This window comes from Ambystoma mexicanum, unplaced genomic scaffold, assembly GCF_040938575.1.
Source record: "Ambystoma mexicanum isolate Mex_15411 unplaced genomic scaffold, UKY_AmexF1_1 Mex_scaf89, whole genome shotgun sequence".
NCBI classification, from domain to species: Eukaryota; Metazoa; Chordata; class Amphibia; order Caudata; family Ambystomatidae; genus Ambystoma; species Ambystoma mexicanum.
The window spans coordinates 53129-66401 of record NW_027182509.1 but is presented as its reverse complement, the minus strand read 5'-3'; the positions used below and the strand labels follow the sequence as shown (position 1 = coordinate 66401).

At 51.2% G+C, this 13273-nt stretch overlaps 6 non-coding genes across 6 annotated transcripts; 4 read left to right on the top strand and 2 right to left on the bottom strand.

The window, feature by feature from the left end:
- Nucleotides 1–1272: 1272 nt before the first annotated feature.
- TRNAD-GUC (transfer RNA aspartic acid (anticodon GUC)) lies at nt 1273–1344 on the bottom strand. Its single transcript has one exon. It is a non-coding gene; the product is annotated as a tRNA-Asp (tRNA).
- Nucleotides 1345–1884: 540 nt separating this feature from the next.
- Nucleotides 1885–1966, top strand: TRNAL-AAG (transfer RNA leucine (anticodon AAG)). The gene has a single exon. It is a non-coding gene; the product is annotated as a tRNA-Leu (tRNA).
- Nucleotides 1967–3347: 1381 nt separating this feature from the next.
- TRNAL-AAG (transfer RNA leucine (anticodon AAG)) lies at nt 3348–3429 on the top strand. Its single transcript has one exon. It is a non-coding gene; the product is annotated as a tRNA-Leu (tRNA).
- A 1376-nt stretch (nt 3430–4805) lies between these two features.
- TRNAL-AAG (transfer RNA leucine (anticodon AAG)) lies at nt 4806–4887 on the top strand. Its single transcript has one exon. It is a non-coding gene; the product is annotated as a tRNA-Leu (tRNA).
- Nucleotides 4888–7705: 2818 nt separating this feature from the next.
- Nucleotides 7706–7787, top strand: TRNAL-AAG (transfer RNA leucine (anticodon AAG)). Its single transcript has one exon. It is a non-coding gene; the product is annotated as a tRNA-Leu (tRNA).
- Nucleotides 7788–11460: 3673 nt separating this feature from the next.
- On the bottom strand, nt 11461–11532 carry TRNAD-GUC (transfer RNA aspartic acid (anticodon GUC)). Its single transcript has one exon. It is a non-coding gene; the product is annotated as a tRNA-Asp (tRNA).
- Nucleotides 11533–13273: the final 1741 nt, after the last annotated feature.

Here is a 13273-nt window from a genome sequence, read left to right as displayed (position 1 = left end):
TTTTTATCGGCACCAGGCTTAAAACTCAGTTTAAGGCGATAGTTCCGGGCTATGTTTGACTCCAGAGTTGAATCTGTCATCCCGCATTTCCTCAGCAAATCAAGCTACCCATCTCAAGTCTCATGAGCTGAGGACGGCAAAGTCCCTGTGGGCTTAGGACAGTCAAAGAAACCCCTGGGCTGCATGCTAAGCCCCTTTTCGGCTTCACTTTCCGAATCCTGCCCTAGCTTGCGATTAGTTTTTTTCTCACTTCTTGCCCCCAACTCCCACCTTGCCTCATGGTCTCCCCTCCTCTGCGCACCTGACAGTTTGCCTGCCCTTCCACTGCCTGTCTCCAGACTTTCCAAGGAGAAAAGGCAAAGCACTAAAGCGGGCCGGGCAACGGGTCAAGTTCCGCTTTCGGCGACTAGCAGGGAGGTAGCGTGGCCGAGCGGTCTAAGTTGCTGGATTAAGGCTCCAGTCTCTTCGGAGGCGTGGGTTCAAATCCCACCGCTGCCACTTTTCCTGGCCTTGCATTTTAAAGAAGAACGTAACGTTGACCTCTTCCTTCATTAGTGCCAGCTCTGTCGCAATGAGCAAGCGGATGGTATGCCACACCCTGCAGGAAAAAGGTTTCGCTTCTGACGTCTTGCTTTTCTGGACATCCAGTCTCAAGTTTCCCATCTGGAACGGCGCTCCCTGCTGCTTTGTGAAGGCTTGCTGCAAGAGCCTTCGAAACCCAGGAGCTCTTGCGTTGAGCTGTGACGCGTCCTGGGAAGACCTCCCGTTGCAGCGGAATGAGCCCCACTTCCAGGGCGTGCTGGTAGCAAATTTCCCACAGCCCACAGGGAGCAAACGATCCCAGGTGTGATGTATCACCAGGAGAGGCTGAGATGAGAGTAAGGGTTCACGCGTGTGCCCGGACCGAGGTTAATGATGGGATTAGAGCTAGGGTTAGATGCAGGGAAAGAGTGAGAGTTATAATTAGGGATAAAGCTAACAGGTGATCATTACTCGTCATGTAACATGATACAAAGGGTCAGAAGAGGAACTGATTCAGGGTTACAATTTGGACTTCGCAGACAACAGGAGCACTAAATGGTGCTGAGGGGGACTCAATAAAGTGGACCGGCCGCCTAATGTAAGCAATTGTGCACAAATATTGTACGATGACTAGCGTTGCCGGTGCTTTTTTCTTAAAGAGTCAGTTCTTGGCACCCATTCCCTACTTGACTCAGCCTAATCTTCAAGAATATTTGTCAAGAACTAAAAAAAATCCAGAAAAGGTTTAACCTCCCCGTCGGGGAATTGAACCCCGGTCTCCCGCGTGACAGGCGGGGATACTGACCACTATACTAACGAGGAGACGTGAGGGCATGAAATGAACAGCTGCTGATGTCTGCACAGCATCCAGCGACCACCTAGATGGCCTAGGGGGTCTCATTTTCCCCCGTCAAACGGCTTGCCCGATCTAAGGCTAATTTCTTTCTTTTTATCGGCACCAGGCTTAAAACTCAGTTTAAGGCGATAGTTCCGGGCTATGTTTGACTCCAGAGTTGAATCTGTCATCCCGCATTTCCTCAGCAAATCAAGCTACCCATCTCAAGTCTCATGAGCTGAGGACGGCAAAGTCCCTGTGGGCTTAGGACAGTCAAAGAAACCCCTGGGCTGCATGCTAAGCCCCTTTTCGGCTTCACTTTCCGAATCCTGCCCTAGCTTGCGATTAGTTTTTTCCTCACTTCTTGCCCCCATCTCCCACCTTGCCTCATGGTCTCCCCTCCTCTGCGCACCTGACAGTTTGCCTGCCCTTCCACTGCCTGTCTCCAGACTTTCCAAGGAGAAAAGGCAAAGCACTAAAGCGGGCCGGGCAACGGGTCAAGTTCCGCTTTCGGCGACTAGCAGGGAGGTAGCGTGGCCGAGCGGTCTAAGGCGCTGGATTAAGGCTCCAGTCTCTTCGGAGGCGTGGGTTCAAATCCCACCGCTGCCACTTTTCCTGGCCTTGCATTTTAAAGAAGAACGTAACGTTGACCTCTTCCTTCATTAGTGCCACCTCTGTCGCAATGAGCAAGCGGATGGTATGCCACACCCTGCAGGAAAAAGGTTTCGCTTCTGACGTCTTGCTTTTCTGGACATCCAGTCTCAAGTTTCCCATCTGGAACGGCGCTCCCTGCTGCTTTGTGAAGACTTGCTGCAAGAGCCTTCGAAACCCAGGAGCTCTTGCGTTGAGCTGTGACGCGTCCTGGGAAGACCTCCCGTTGCAGCGGAATGAGCCCCACTTCCAGGGCGTGCTGGTAGCAAATTTCCCACAGCCCACAGGGAGCAAACGATCCCAGGTGTGATGTATCACCAGGAGAGGCTGAGATGAGAGTAAGGGTTCACGCGTGTGCCCGGACCGAGGTTAATGATGGGATTAGAGCTAGGGTTAGATGCAGGGAAAGAGTGAGAGTTATAATTAGGGATAAAGCTAACAGGTGATCATTACTCGTCATGTAACATGATACAAAGGGTCAGAAGAGGAACTGATTCAGGGTTACAATTTGGACTTCGCAGACAACAGGAGCACTAAATGGTGCTGAGGGGGACTCAATAAAGTGGACCGGCCGCCTAATGTAAGCAATTGTGCACAAATATTGTACGATGACTAGCGTTGCCGGTGCTTTTTTCTTAAAGAGTCAGTTCTTGGCACCCATTCCCTACTTGACTCAGCCTAATCTTCAAGAATATTTGTCAAGAACTAAAAAAAATCCAGAAAAGGTTTAACCTCCCCGTCGGGGAACCCCGGTCTCCCGCGTGACAGGCGGGGATACTGACCACTATACTAACGAGGAGACGTGAGGGCATGAAATGAACAGCTGCTGATGTCTGCACAGCATCCAGCGACCACCTAGATGGCCTAGGGGGTCTCATTTTCCCCCGTCAAACGGCTTGCCCGATCTAAGGCTAATTTCTTTCTTTTTATCGGCACCAGGCTTAAAACTCAGTTTAAGGCGATAGTTCCGGGCTATGTTTGACTCCAGAGTTGAATCTGTCATCCCGCATTTCCTCAGCAAATCAAGCTACCCATCTCAAGTCTCATGAGCTGAGGACGGCAAAGTCCCTGTGGGCTTAGGACAGTCAAAGAAACCCCTGGGCTGCATGCTAAGCCCCTTTTCGGCTTCACTTTCCGAATCCTGCCCTAGCTTGCGATTAGTTTTTTTCTCACTTCTTGCCCCCATCTCCCACCTTGCCTCATGGTCTCCCCTCCTCTGCGCACCTGACAGTTTGCCTGCCCTTCCACTGCCTGTCTCCAGACTTTCCAAGGAGAAAAGGCAAAGCACTAAAGCGGGCCGGGCAACGGGTCAAGTTCCGCTTTCGGCGACTAGCAGGGAGGTAGCGTGGCCGAGCGGTCTAAGGCGCTGGATTAAGGCTCCAGTCTCTTCGGAGGCGTGGGTTCAAATCCCACCGCTGCCACTTATCCTGGCCTTGCATTTTAAAGAAGAACGTAACGTTGACCTCTTCCTTCATTAGTGCCACCTCTGTCGCAATGAGCAAGCGGATGGTATGCCACACCCTGCAGGAAAAAGGTTTCGCTTCTGACGTCTTGCTTTTCTGGACATCCAGTCTCAAGTTTCCCATCTGGAACGGCGCTCCCTGCTGCTTTGTGAAGGCTTGCTGCAAGAGCCTTCGAAACCCAGGAGCTCTTGCGTTGAGCTGTGACGCGTCCTGGGAAGACCTCCCGTTGCAGCGGAATGAGCCCCACTTCCAGGGCGTGCTGGTAGCAAATTTCCCACAGCCCACAGGGAGCAAACGATCCCAGGTGTGATGTATCACCAGGAGAGGCTGAGATGAGAGTAAGGGTTCACGCGTGTGCCCGGACCGAGGTTAATGATGGGATTAGAGCTAGGGTTAGATGCAGGGAAAGAGTGAGAGTTATAATTAGGGATAAAGCTAACAGGTGATCATTACTCGTCATGTAACATGATACAAAGGGTCAGAAGAGGAACTGATTCAGGGTTACAATTTGGACTTCGCAGACAACAGGAGCACTAAATGGTGCTGAGGGGGACTCAATAAAGTGGACCGGCCGCCTAATGTAAGCAATTGTGCACAAATATTGTACGATGACTAGCGTTGCCGGTGCTTTTTTCTTAAAGAGTCAGTTCTTGGCACCCATTCCCTACTTGACTCAGCCTAATCTTCAAGAATATTTGTCAAGAACTAAAAAAAATCCAGAAAAGGTTTAACCTCCCCGTCGGGCCGGTCTCCCGCGTGACAGGCGGGGATACTGACCACTATACTAACGAGGAGACGTGAGGGCATGAAATGAACAGCTGCTGATGTCTGCACAGCATCCAGCGACCACCTAGATGGCCTAGGGGGTCTCATTTTCCCCCGTCAAACGGCTTGCCCGATCTAAGGCTAATTTCTTTCTTTTTATCGGCACCAGGCTTAAAACTCAGTTTAAGGCGATAGTTCCGGGCTATGTTTGACTCCAGAGTTGAATCTGTCATCCCGCATTTCCTCAGCAAATCAAGCTACCCATCTCAAGTCTCATGAGCTGAGGACGGCAAAGTCCCTGTGGGCTTAGGACAGTCAAAGAAACCCCTGGGCTGCATGCTAAGCCCCTTTTCGGCTTCACTTTCCAAATCCTGCCCTAGCTTGCGATTAGTTTTTTTCTCACTTCTTGCCCCCATCTCCCACCTTGCCTCATGGTCTCCCCTCCTCTGCGCACCTGACAGTTTGCCTGCCCTTCCACTGCCTGTCTCCAGACTTTCCAAGGAGAAAAGGCAAAGCACTAAAGCGGGCCGGGCAACGGGTCAAGTTCCGCTTTCGGCGACTAGCAGGGAGGTAGCGTGGCCGAGCGGTCTAAGGCGCTGGATTAAGGCTCCAGTCTCTTCGGAGGCGTGGGTTCAAATCCCACCGCTGCCACTTTTCCTGGCCTTGCATTTTAAAGAAGAACGTAACGTTGACCTCTTCCTTCATTAGTGCCACCTCTGTCGCAATGAGCAAGCGGATGGTATGCCACACCCTGCAGGAAAAAGGTTTCGCTTCTGACGTCTTGCTTTTCTGGACATCCAGTCTCAAGTTTCCCATCTGGAACGGCGCTCCCTGCTGCTTTGTGAAGGCTTGCTGCAAGAGCCTTCGAAACCCAGGAGCTCTTGCGTTGAGCTGTGACGCGTCCTGGGAAGACCTCCCGTTGCAGCGGAATGAGCCCCACTTCCAGGGCGTGCTGGTAGCAAATTTCCCACAGCCCACAGGGAGCAAACGATCCCAGGTGTGATGTATCACCAGGAGAGGCTGAGATGAGAGTAAGGGTTCACGCGTGTGCCCGGACCGAGGTTAATGATGGGATTAGAGCTAGGGTTAGATGCAGGGAAAGAGTGAGAGTTATAATTAGGGATAAAGCTAACAGGTGATCATTACTCGTCATGTAACATGATACAAAGGGTCAGAAGAGGAACTGATTCAGGGTTACAATTTGGACTTCGCAGACAACAGGAGCACTAAATGGTGCTGAGGGGGACTCAATAAAGTGGACCGGCCGCCTAATGTAAGCAATTGTGCACAAATATTGTACGATGACTAGCGTTGCCGGTGCTTTTTTCTTAAAGAGTCAGTTCTTGGCACCCATTCCCTACTTGACTCAGCCTAATCTTCAAGAATATTTGTCAAGAACTAAAAAAAATCCAGAAAAGGTTTAACCTCCCCGGTCTCCCGCGTGACAGGCGGGGATACTGACCACTATACTAACGAGGAGACGTGAGGGCATGAAATGAACAGCTGCTGATGTCTGCACAGCATCCAGCGACCACCTAGATGGCCTAGGGGGTCTCATTTTCCCCCGTCAAACGGCTTGCCCGATCTAAGGCTAATTTCTTTCTTTTTATCGGCACCAGGCTTAAAACTCAGTTTAAGGCGATAGTTCCGGGCTATGTTTGACTCCAGAGTTGAATCTGTCATCCCGCATTTCCTCAGCAAATCAAGCTACCCATCTCAAGTCTCATGAGCTGAGGACGGCAAAGTCCCTGTGGGCTTAGGACAGTCAAAGAAACCCCTGGGCTGCATGCTAAGCCCCTTTTCGGCTTCACTTTCCGAATCCTGCCCTAGCTTGCGATTAGTTTTTTTCTCACTTCTTGCCCCCAACTCCCACCTTGCCTCATGGTCTCCCCTCCTCTGCGCACCTGACAGTTTGCCTGCCCTTCCACTGCCTGTCTCCAGACTTTCCAAGGAGAAAAGGCAAAGCACTAAAGCGGGCCGGGCAACGGGTCAAGTTCCGCTTTCGGCGACTAGCAGGGAGGTAGCGTGGCCGAGCGGTCTAAGGTGCTGGATTAAGGCTCCAGTCTCTTCGGAGGCGTGGGTTCAAATCCCACCGCTGCCACTTTTCCTGGCCTTGCATTTTAAAGAAGAACGTAACGTTGACCTCTTCCTTCATTAGTGCCAGCTCTGTCGCAATGAGCAAGCGGATGGTATGCCACACCCTGCAGGAAAAAGGTTTCGCTTCTGACGTCTTGCTTTTCTGGACATCCAGTCTCAAGTTTCCCATCTGGAACGGCGCTCCCTGCTGCTTTGTGAAGGCTTGCTGCAAGAGCCTTCGAAACCCAGGAGCTCTTGCGTTGAGCTGTGACGCGTCCTGGGAAGACCTCCCGTTGCAGCGGAATGAGCCCCACTTCCAGGGCGTGCTGGTAGCAAATTTCCCACAGCCCACAGGGAGCAAACGATCCCAGGTGTGATGTATCACCAGGAGAGGCTGAGATGAGAGTAAGGGTTCACGCGTGTGCCCGGACCGAGGTTAATGATGGGATTAGAGCTAGGGTTAGATGCAGGGAAAGAGTGAGAGTTATAATTAGGGATAAAGCTAACAGGTGATCATTACTCGTCATGTAACATGATACAAAGGGTCAGAAGAGGAACTGATTCAGGGTTACAATTTGGACTTCGCAGACAACAGGAGCACTAAATGGTGCTGAGGGGGACTCAATAAAGTGGACCGGCCGCCTAATGTAAGCAATTGTGCACAAATATTGTACGATGACTAGCGTTGCCGGTGCTTTTTTCTTAAAGAGTCAGTTCTTGGCACCCATTCCCTACTTGACTCAGCCTAATCTTCAAGAATATTTGTCAAGAACTAAAAAAAATCCAGAAAAGGTTTAACCTCCCCGGTCTCCCGCGTGACAGGCGGGGATACTGACCACTATACTAACGAGGAGACGTGAGGGCATGAAATGAACAGCTGCTGATGTCTGCACAGCATCCAGCGACCACCTAGATGGCCTAGGGGGTCTCATTTTCCCCCGTCAAACGGCTTGCCCGATCTAAGGCTAATTTCTTTCTTTTTATCGGCACCAGGCTTAAAACTCAGTTTAAGGCGATAGTTCCGGGCTATGTTTGACTCCAGAGTTGAATCTGTCATCCCGCATTTCCTCAGCAAATCAAGCTACCCATCTCAAGTCTCATGAGCTGAGGACGGCAAAGTCCCTGTGGGCTTAGGACAGTCAAAGAAACCCCTGGGCTGCATGCTAAGCCCCTTTTCGGCTTCACTTTCCGAATCCAGCCCTAGCTTGCGATTAGTTTTTTTCTCACTTCTTGCCCCCATCTCCCACCTTGCCTCATGGTCTCCCCTCCTCTGCGCACCTGACAGTTTGCCTGCCCTTCCACTGCCTGTCTCCAGACTTTCCAAGGAGAAAAGGCAAAGCACTAAAGCGGGCCGGGCAACGGGTCAAGTTCCGCTTTCGGCAACTAGCAGGGAGGTAGCGTGGCCGAGCGGTCTAAGGCGCTGGATTAAGGCTCCAGTCTCTTCGGAGGCGTGGGTTCAAATCCCACCGCTGCCACTTTTCCTGGCCTTGCATTTTAAAGAAGAACGTAACGTTGACCTCTTCCTTCATTAGTGCCACCTCTGTCGCAATGAGCAAGCGGATGGTATGCCACACCCTGCAGGAAAAAGGTTTCGCTTCTGACGTCTTGCTTTTCTGGACATCCAGTCTCAAGTTTCCCATCTGGAACGGCGCTCCCTGCTGCTTTGTGAAGGCTTGCTGCAAGAGCCTTCGAAACCCAGGAGCTCTTGCGTTGAGCTGTGACGCGTCCTGGGAAGACCTCCCGTTGCAGCGGAATGAGCCCCACTTCCAGGGCGTGCTGGTAGCAAATTTCCCACAGCCCACAGGGAGCAAACGATCCCAGGTGTGATGTATCACCAGGAGAGGCTGAGATGAGAGTAAGGGTTCACGCGTGTGCCCGGACCGAGGTTAATGATGGGATTAGAGCTAGGGTTAGATGCAGGGAAAGAGTGAGAGTTATAATTAGGGATAAAGCTAACAGGTGATCATTACTCGTCATGTAACATGATACAAAGGGTCAGAAGAGGAACTGATTCAGGGTTACAATTTGGACTTCGCAGACAACAGGAGCACTAAATGGTGCTGAGGGGGACTCAATAAAGTGGACCGGCCGCCTAATGTAAGCAATTGTGCACAAATATTGTACGATGACTAGCGTTGCCGGTGCTTTTTTCTTAAAGAGTCAGTTCTTGGCACCCATTCCCTACTTGACTCAGCCTAATCTTCAAGAATATTTGTCAAGAACTAAAAAAAATCCAGAAAAGGTTTAACCTCCCCGGTCTCCCGCGTGACAGGCGGGGATACTGACCACTATACTAACGAGGAGACGTGAGGGCATGAAATGAACAGCTGCTGATGTCTGCACAGCATCCAGCGACCACCTAGATGGCCTAGGGGGTCTCATTTTCCCCCGTCAAACGGCTTGCCCGATCTAAGGCAAATTTCTTTCTTTTTATCGGCACCAGGCTTAAAACTCAGTTTAAGGCGATAGTTCCGGGCTATGTTTGACTCCAGAGTTGAATCTGTCATCCCGCATTTCCTCAGCAAATCAAGCTACCCATCTCAAGTCTCATGAGCTGAGGACGGCAAAGTCCCTGTGGGCTTAGGACAGTCAAAGAAACCCCTGGGCTGCATGCTAAGCCCCTTTTCGGCTTCACTTTCCGAATCCTGCCCTAGCTTGCGATTAGTTTTTTTCTCACTTCTTGCCCCCAACTCCCACCTTGCCTCATGGTCTCCCCTCCTCTGCGCACCTGACAGTTTGCCTGCCCTTCCACTGCCTGTCTCCAGACTTTCCAAGGAGAAAAGGCAAAGCACTAAAGCGGGCCGGGCAACGGGTCAAGTTCCGCTTTCGGCGACTAGCAGGGAGGTAGCGTGGCCGAGCGGTCTAAGGTGCTGGATTAAGGCTCCAGTCTCTTCGGAGGCGTGGTTCAAATCCCACCGCTGCCACTTTTCCTGGCCTTGCATTTTAAAGAAGAACGTAACGTTGACCTCTTCCTTCATTAGTGCCAGCTCTGTCGCAATGAGCAAGCGGATGGTATGCCACACCCTGCAGGAAAAAGGTTTCGCTTCTGACGTCTTGCTTTTCTGGACATCCAGTCTCAAGTTTCCCATCTGGAACGGCGCTCCCTGCTGCTTTGTGAAGGCTTGCTGCAAGAGCCTTCGAAACCCAGGAGCTCTTGCGTTGAGTTGTGACGCGTCCTGGGAAGACCTCCCGTTGCAGCGGAATGAGCCCCACTTCCAGGGCGTGCTGGTAGCAAATTTCCCACAGCCCACAGGGAGCAAACGATCCCAGGTGTGATGTATCACCAGGAGAGGCTGAGATGAGAGTAAGGGTTCACGCGTGTGCCCGGACCGAGGTTAATGATGGGATTAGAGCTAGGGTTAGATGCAGGGAAAGAGTGAGAGTTATAATTAGGGATAAAGCTAACAGGTGATCATTACTCGTCATGTAACATGATACAAAGGGTCAGAAGAGGAACTGATTCAGGGTTACAATTTGGACTTCGCAGACAACAGGAGCACTAAATGGTGCTGAGGGGGACTCAATAAAGTGGAACGGCCGCCTAATGTAAGCAATTGTGCACAAATATTGTACGATGACTAGCGTTGCCGGTGCTTTTTTCTTAAAGAGTCAGTTCTTGGCACCCATTCCCTACTTGACTCAGCCTAATCTTCAAGAATATTTGTCAAGAACTAAAAAAAATCCAGAAAAGGTTTAACCTCCCCGGTCTCCCGCGTGACAGGCGGGGATACTGACCACTATACTAACGAGGAGACGTGAGGGCATGAAATGAACAGCTGCTGATGTCTGCACAGCATCCAGCGACCACCTAGATGGCCTAGGGGGTCTCATTTTCCCCCGTCAAACGGCTTGCCCGATCTAAGGCTAATTTCTTTCTTTTTATCGGCACCAGGCTTAAAACTCAGTTTAAGGCGATAGTTCCGGGCTATGTTTGACTCCAGAGTTGAATCTGTCATCCCGCATTTCCTCAGCAAATCAAGCTACCCATCTCAAGTCTCATGAGCTGAGGACGGCAAAGTCCCTGTGGGCTTAGGACAGTCAAAGAAACCCCTGGGCTGCATGCTAAGCCCCTTTTCGGCTTCACTTTCCGAATCCTGCCCTAGCTTGCGATTAGTTTTTTTCTCACTTCTTGCCCCCAACTCCCACCTTGCCTCATGGTCTCCCCTCCTCTGCGCACCTGACAGTTTGCCTGCCCTTCCACTGCCTGTCTCCAGACTTTCCAAGGAGAAAAGGCAAAGCACTAAAGCGGGCCGGGCAACGGGTCAAGTTCCGCTTTCGGCGACTAGCAGGGAGGTAGCGTGGCCGAGCGGTCTAAGGTGCTGGATTAAGGCTCCAGTCTCTTCGGAGGCGTGGGTTCAAATCCCACCGCTGCCACTTTTCCTGGCCTTGCATTTTAAAGAAGAACGTAACGTTGACCTCTTCCTTCATTAGTGCCAGCTCTGTCGCAATGAGCAAGCGGATGGTATGCCACACCCTGCAGGAAAAAGGTTTCGCTTCTGACGTCTTGCTTTTCTGGACATCCAGTCTCAAGTTTCCCATCTGGAACGGCGCTCCCTGCTGCTTTGTGAAGGCTTGCTGCAAGAGCCTTCGAAACCCAGGAGCTCTTGCGTTGAGCTGTGACGCGTCCTGGGAAGACCTCCCGTTGCAGCGGAATGAGCCCCACTTCCAGGGCGTGCTGGTAGCAAATTTCCCACAGCCCACAGGGAGCAAACGATCCCAGGTGTGATGTATCACCAGGAGAGGCTGAGATGAGAGTAAGGGTTCACGCGTGTGCCCGGACCGAGGTTAATGATGGGATTAGAGCTAGGGTTAGATGCAGGGAAAGAGTGAGAGTTATAATTAGGGATAAAGCTAACAGGTGATCATTACTCGTCATGTAACATGATACAAAGGGTCAGAAGAGGAACTGATTCAGGGTTACAATTTGGACTTCGCAGACAACAGGAGCACTAAATGGTGCTGAGGGGGACTCAATAAAGTGGACCGGCCGCCTAATGTAAGCAATTGTGCACAAATATTGTACGATGACTAGCGTTGCCGGTGCTTTTTTCTTAAAGAGTCAGTTCTTGGCACCCATTCCCTACTTGACTCAGCCTAATCTTCAAGAATATTTGTCAAGAACTAAAAAAAATCCAGAAAAGGTTTAACCTCCCCGTCGGGGAATTGAACCCCGGTCTCCCGCGTGACAGGCGGGGATACTGACCACTATACTAACGAGGAGACGTGAGGGCATGAAATGAACAGCTGCTGATGTCTGCACAGCATCCAGCGACCACCTAGATGGCCTAGGGGGTCTCATTTTCCCCCGTCAAACGGCTTGCCCGATCTAAGGCTAATTTCTTTCTTTTTATCGGCACCAGGCTTAAAACTCAGTTTAAGGCGATAGTTCCGGGCTATGTTTGACTCCAGAGTTGAATCTGTCATCCCGCATTTCCTCAGCAAATCAAGCTACCCATCTCAAGTCTCATGAGCTGAGGACGGCAAAGTCCCTGTGGGCTTAGGACAGTCAAAGAAACCCCTGGGCTGCATGCTAAGCCCCTTTTCGGCTTCACTTTCCGAATCCTGCCCTAGCTTGCGATTAGTTTTTTTCTCACTTCTTGCCCCCATCTCCCACCTTGCCTCATGGTCTCCCCTCCTCTGCGCACCTGACAGTTTGCCTGCCCTTCCACTGCCTGTCTCCAGACTTTCCAAGGAGAAAAGGCAAAGCACTAAAGCGGGCCGGGCAACGGGTCAAGTTCCGCTTTCGGTGACTAGCAGGGAGGTAGCGTGGCCGAGCGGTCTAAGGTGCTGGATTAAGGCTCCAGTCTCTTCGGAGGCGTGGGTTCAAATCCCACCGCTGCCACTTTTCCTGGCCTTGCATTTTAAAGAAGAACGTAACGTTGACCTCTTCCTTCATTAGTGCCACCTCTGTCGCAATGAGCAAGCGGATGGTATGCCACACCCTGCAGGAAAAAGGTTTCGCTTCTGACGTCTTGCTTTTCTGGACATCCAGTCTCAAGTTTCCCATCTGGAACGGCGCTCCCTGCTGCTTTGTGAAGACTTGCTGCAAGAGCCTTCGAAACCCAGGAGCTCTTGCGTTGAGCTGTGACGCGTCCTGGGAAGACCTCCCGTTGCAGCGGAATGAGCCCCACTTCCAGGGCGTGCTGGTAGCAAATTTCCCACAGCCCACAGGGAGCAAACGATCCCAGGTGTGATGTATCACCAGGAGAGGCTGAGATGAGAGTAAGGGTTCACGCGTGTGCCCGGACCGAGGTTAATGATGGGATTAGAGCTAGGGTTAGATGCAGGGAAAGAGTGAGAGTTATAATTAGGGATAAAGCTAACAGGTGATCATTACTCGTCATGTAACATGATACAAAGGGTCAGAAGAGGAACTGATTCAGGGTTACAATTTGGACTTCGCAGACAACAGGAGCACTAAATGGTGCTGAGGGGGACTCAATAAAGTGGACCGGCCGCCTAATGTAAGCAATTGTGCACAAATATTGTACGATGACTAGCGTTGCCGGTGCTTTTTTCTTAAAGAGTCAGTTCTTGGCACCCATTCCCTACTTGACTCAGCCTAATCTTCAAGAATATTTGTCAAGAACTAAAAAAAATCCAGAAAAGGTTTAACCTCCCCGTCGGGGAACCCCGGTCTCCCGCGTGACAGGCGGGGATACTGACCACTATACTAACGAGGAGACGTGAGGGCATGAAATGAACAGCTGCTGATGTCTGCACAGCATCCAGCGACCACCTAGATGGCCTAGGGGGTCTCATTTTCCCCCGTCAAACGGCTTGCCCGATCTAAGGCTAATTTCTTTCTTTTTATCGGCACCAGGCTTAAAACTCAGTTTAAGGCGATAGTTCCGGGCTATGTTTGACTCCAGAGTTGAATCTGTCATCCCGCATTTCCTCAGCAAATCAAGCTACCCATCTCAAGTCTCATGAGCTGAGGACGGCAAAGTCCCTGTGGGCT